Source organism: Erpetoichthys calabaricus, chromosome 2, assembly GCF_900747795.2.
Source record: "Erpetoichthys calabaricus chromosome 2, fErpCal1.3, whole genome shotgun sequence".
In the NCBI taxonomy this organism is placed as follows: domain Eukaryota; kingdom Metazoa; phylum Chordata; class Cladistia; order Polypteriformes; family Polypteridae; genus Erpetoichthys; species Erpetoichthys calabaricus.
Window position 1 is genome coordinate 52,232,649 of NC_041395.2, and position 5,247 is coordinate 52,237,895.

Below are 5,247 nucleotides of genomic sequence, written 5' to 3' on the forward strand. Positions count from 1 at the left end.
AGATGTAAAGCCGGTTTCCTGAGTTAGTAGACCACAAGTATTTTTCATGCATCCCTTGAAGTACTAGTCTGTTTTGCGTCTCTAGAAAAAAGATCATAATGACAACATTAACACAGCGATCAAAAGAATAATGACAACAGAAAGTTCATTTTCAAGGAAACAATCTGAAAGGAACAAGAAGTAAATTGAAATTTGCAGATGTTCTTAGCTGTATTGTACATTAAAAGCAGGCTAGATAACCTATCATGATGTTGTGCATTCAATAAAACAGGAAACTACATAGATTGTAACTTTTAGGATAAAGAATAAAAGACAAAAGCACAGATATACTCTAAGACCGTGAGAAAAAAGCCTTTTAATCTCTGTTTGCGCTAGCCCTTGTTCAACCAGCTGTAGAACTGTGTAAGCAGGTTCTCCCCCATTGATGTTGTGTCTTGTCTGAACTTCCCTGGGTGCACGAAAAAATGAAAACAATGCTAACTAATGCATTGTATCAGGCTGTTATATAAACAGACCACAAGGAGATGACCCTGTAGAATGACATTTCCTCTTTTTTGACATTCCTGCCAAGCTTTATGGATAAAAAGGATGTAATATATAAAAAAAGGGGAGGGAGTGACCCCCTCATTAGAAGGAGATGTGAAGTTTATTTCAAAGGATGGCTTAGAGTCATAAATCCACAACAGCTGGGGCAGAGATCAGGTAAATTATTCTCGATCCCATCCCTCTCAGTCTCGCTGAAGGAATTCGGATACATTTCCAATGGGTTTTGCCCTTTGTCTCCATTTACTCTTTGATGGTTTGCCATCCAATGTATTTTTTTTTGTAGGAATTGGTAGGGGGGAGACTGTGAGATAAATGATTTGCACTATCTGGGGATTATCCTGTAGAATGACTTGGCCACATGGGTGGACGTTTTAAATATTAGTCTCGTTCGGATAAGCCAAACGTGATTACACCCTGGATTTAGACAAGTCTGCTTTTGTCAGTAGTATGAGATGTCCAAAAAAAAAAATGGCCCCCATTAGGGAAAAGTGGCTGAAGGAAAAAGAAATATATGCATCCATAAAAAATATTTTTCATTATGTTTTTGTCCACAGTTGCTTCTTAACAAACACTCAGCTTAGTTTTGATATCTCAGTTGGTTCCATAATGAATGAATCCAGTGGCTACACATTAAATTTTAATTTTGGTAAAGAATAACTTAAGTCCAAAAAAATGATTTACATTAATATATCCAACAAAGTTATTCCATTGGCGTCCTATAACCAAATGTCACTTTAGGGCAGAGGGCAAAGGTTCAGAAAAGTGTGCCACAGTCTGCCAGTGTTGTATAAGTTTTGTCTAACAAACTTGAGGGAGAAGAAATTCCCATCTCCTTGAGGCTGGGCTCCTTCCGTGTATTATGGGAAACGCTAACACTTCCACAGTTCTAATAATGCAGCAACGCAATGGCTCAATAAAGCTCACTTCTTCTCATGTGTTCATATTTCATGTAATTAATTCCAATTTTCTTACAAAGGGCTGCTTTTCAAGTGTAACGTGTTGTAAATGAGGAAGATGGATCAGGGGGAGGTGCACAGAGTATCACACTTCTAGTTGTGGAATGTCTGGTTTTCATCCAGTTTTAGCCATTTGTTTACTTGCCTGTCATCGTTATCTGATAAAAAAAGATATTCTGTTTATCAGGTACCTTGTTCCTCTTTGTTACTCCAAGGGTGGCATGACAGTTTGGCAATTACTGCTGGGGTCTTAAAGGCATCCTAAACTTAATTTCAGGGCTTCTTAAGAAAGGAAGGTACAGTATGAAGCTGCACTCAAGTCCTTCTCTTTAATTTTCTCTTCATAATGTTCAAAAATCAGGGCCAAACCAAAAATGGAGGATGTGTACAGGGTGTATTATTACAGTGTATTATAGTGCTTTGTGCCTGTGCTCAGCAAAGAGTGTGATACAAAATAAATTGAATTAACTGATGATGTCAAAGCTCAAAGTTGTCATGTAGGAATCTGCATTTGCTCACAATGCCTTCACAAAGTATTACGACACATATTTTTAATGCCCCAGTCTTATGAGGAAATCATTTAAATTTAAATATATTATGGGATATCATCTACTGTTAAATTCTGCTACGCACTTCTAAAATTTTTATTTTTATACTGCATTGAGGATTTGTTCTGTTCTGTGTATTGTATTGTATTGTATTGTATTGTATTGTATTGTATTGTATTGTATTGTATTGACCCCCTTCTTTTGACACCCACTGCACACCCAACCTACCTGGAGAGGGGTCTCCATTTGAACTGCCTTTCCCAAGGTATCTTCCATTTTTTTCCCTACTAGGTTTTTTTTGGGGAGTTTTTCCTTGTCTTTTTAGAGAGTCAAGGCTGAGGGGCTGTCAAGAGACAGGGCCTGTTAAAGCCCACTGCAGCATTTCTTGTCTGATTTTGGGCTATACAAAAATAAGTTGTATTGTATTGTAAATTCATTTTTTCTCCTCATGAAACAACAACAACAGCAAAAACAGAACTTTAGGGAAAAAAAAAAAATTTAAAAACTGTCACATCACATTGATACAAGTGTTCCAACCCTTTGCTATGACACTTGAAATCTGAAGGTCACTTTGGCTGAGCTCCAGAGAGGCTGTGTGAAGATAGGAGAAACGTCCATGAGGTCAACCATCACTGCAACACTCCACTAATCTGAGCTTTATGACAGGCTGGTCAGGTGACACATGAAAGCCCTCTTGGAATGTGCAAAAAGGCACCTAAAGGAGTCTCAGAATATTATAAAGCAAGATTCTCTACTCTTATGAAACCAAGATTGAACTGTTTGGCCTTAATTCAAAGCATCACGTCTTGATACCAAGTATGCAGAATTGTTTTCAAATTTATTAAAAAAAAAACAAAAACCCTGAAATATCTAACTGACACAATTATTCAGATCCTTTATTCAGTACTTAGCTGAAACACCTTTGGCAGCGATTACAGCCTGGAGTCTTCTTGGGTATGACGTGACAAGCATTGTACACCTGGATCTGGGGATTTTCTGCCATTCCATTCTGCAGATCCTCTCAAGCTCCAGCAGGTTAGAAGGAGACTGTGGGTGGACAGTTGATTTCAAGTCTCTCCAGGTATTCAAGTCTGGGCTCTACTCCTCTTTAGTCAATTTTTTTGTTATTTTTGTTCCTCACAGGGTTGGAGTGGTAGGATGGGTGCTGATGGTGGTTGTTTCTAAAATTTGTTCACAAAAAAGTCTAAGCTTTGGGTGGACCACTTTAAGGACATCCACAATGTTATCTCTAAGCCTCTCCTGTGTTGTCTTTGCTTTGTGCTCATGGTCATTGTCCTATTGGAAGGTGAACCTTCGTCCGAGTCTGAGGACCAGAATGGTCTGCATTAGGGTTTCACTCTGTACTCTACTCCATTTGACTTCTCCTCGACCCTATTTAGTCTCCCAGTCCCTGGCACTGAAAAACAGCCCCACAGCCTCATTGGCATAGCTAGAGTTTGTGCCGCCCGGGGCAGGGTGGTGCTTCAATTTGCCACCCTTCAACATATCTGAATATGTTAACCTATTTAAATAGAAAATTAAAATGACGTATAGAGAAAAATTAAGATAAATTTTGCATAGATTTATTCATATATACAGAAACAGCAATATTTTTCACATATAATTATTTATAAGCATCAACTAGACAAGAATATAGTATAAATGCACTGATAAGCTGTGTTCTGATTATTAGTTTAATATGATTACGCTGCGAAAATTAGAACCAGTGTAGTGTACAAATGATAGGTGGGGATGTTTTCTGCACAGAGCAAGAACGCATTTGAATTGATAATGAAACAAAATTATAAATTGTAAATTATTATCAGTGTAATGTTATGTTTATTTTTATTATTGACTCATAAATTTCAACTTCTGTGTCTGATGCTGTCACAGAAGGACAGTCTGAAAATTATTTTTGAAACATTTGTGGATAAAAATCAGAGAATTTTACTTTTTTCCATTCATGAGTGATATTTTTCCGAACCCTGCTGCTTACACACGAGTTGTACTGAGCCTTTTGGCAAATAATGCCGCCCACAAAAATGTGCCGCCTGGGGCGGACCGCCCCTAGCTACGTCACTACACAGCCTGATGTTGCCACCACCATGCTTCCCTGCTGGAATATATTGATCAGGTGAGGAGCAGTGCCTGATTTCCTCCAGACGTTAAGCTTAGAATTAAGGCCAGACAGTATGAACTTTAATAATAATTCTTTGCATTCTCACTACTCAAAGCACTCAGCAATTGCAGGTTAAGGGCCTTGCTCAATGGCCCAACAGAGCCATTTGCATTTACGGGATTCAAACCGGCAACCTTCCGATTGCCAGTGCGGATCCCTAGCCTCAGAGCCACCAGTCCGCCTAAAATCAGGGGAGAGCGCGAATGCAATCCTCCACTACCACAAATTATGCAGTCGAGTTTCCTGCATTTGGGGAAATCGCAGGGGTCAGCACACCCAGAGTGCAATGGATGAGCCTCGCCCTGGGAGAACCACCTTAGTGTTCATGGTACTGTATCTCCCCTGCCACTGAGAATCATTTAGGTGCCTTTTTGCAAAGTTCAACAGGGCTTTCAAGTGCCGTCTGGTCTCTCTGCCATAAAGCACAAATTAGTGGAGTGTTGTAGTGGTGACTGACTTTCGGGAAGTTTCACATATCTCCATACAGGTCCTCTTCAGATTTCAAGTGTCATAGCAAAGGGTGAACACTTGTGTCAATGACTTGGTTCAATATTTTATTTTTCATAAATCTGAAAAAATTCCTAAGATTCTGTGTTTGTTTTGTCATACTAGGATGTTGAGGGTTGTTTGATGAGCGAAAAAATCAATTTAAAAATTTTTAGCATAAGGCAAAAGTGAAGGGGTCTACGTACTCTCTGAAGGTACTGTAGCTCTATGTTCATAATGTATAGACTTGATGGGTGACTAAACGGGATTGACTGAAGTGGATTAAATTTCCAGAAAGCCGCAGAGTCCAGGCATTATCACTCCCCTCTAATATGACTAGAATGTTCCTGAGTTTTCCAGACTCAGGAGTTAATATAGAGGAAGAGACTCAAGTGGTGCTGGGGACCAAGAATGTGGGGCTGAACTAGGGCCTTATTCACACTAACAGTGCCAATCCTGAATGTACCCACAATGACATTTAATTATAGAAATGTTACCATCAGTTTCCCAAGTACTAACTAGCCAACACAAT

The 5,247-nt window shown here is 39.1% G+C and overlaps 1 non-coding gene across 1 annotated transcript; it reads right to left on the reverse strand.

Moving 5' to 3' along the window:
• Positions 1-4,417: 4,417 nt before the first annotated feature.
• On the reverse strand, positions 4,418-4,585 carry LOC114647440 (U1 spliceosomal RNA). The gene has a single exon (XR_003715507.1). It is a non-coding gene; the product is annotated as a U1 spliceosomal RNA (small nuclear RNA).
• Between the last annotated feature and the right edge of the window lie 662 nt (positions 4,586-5,247).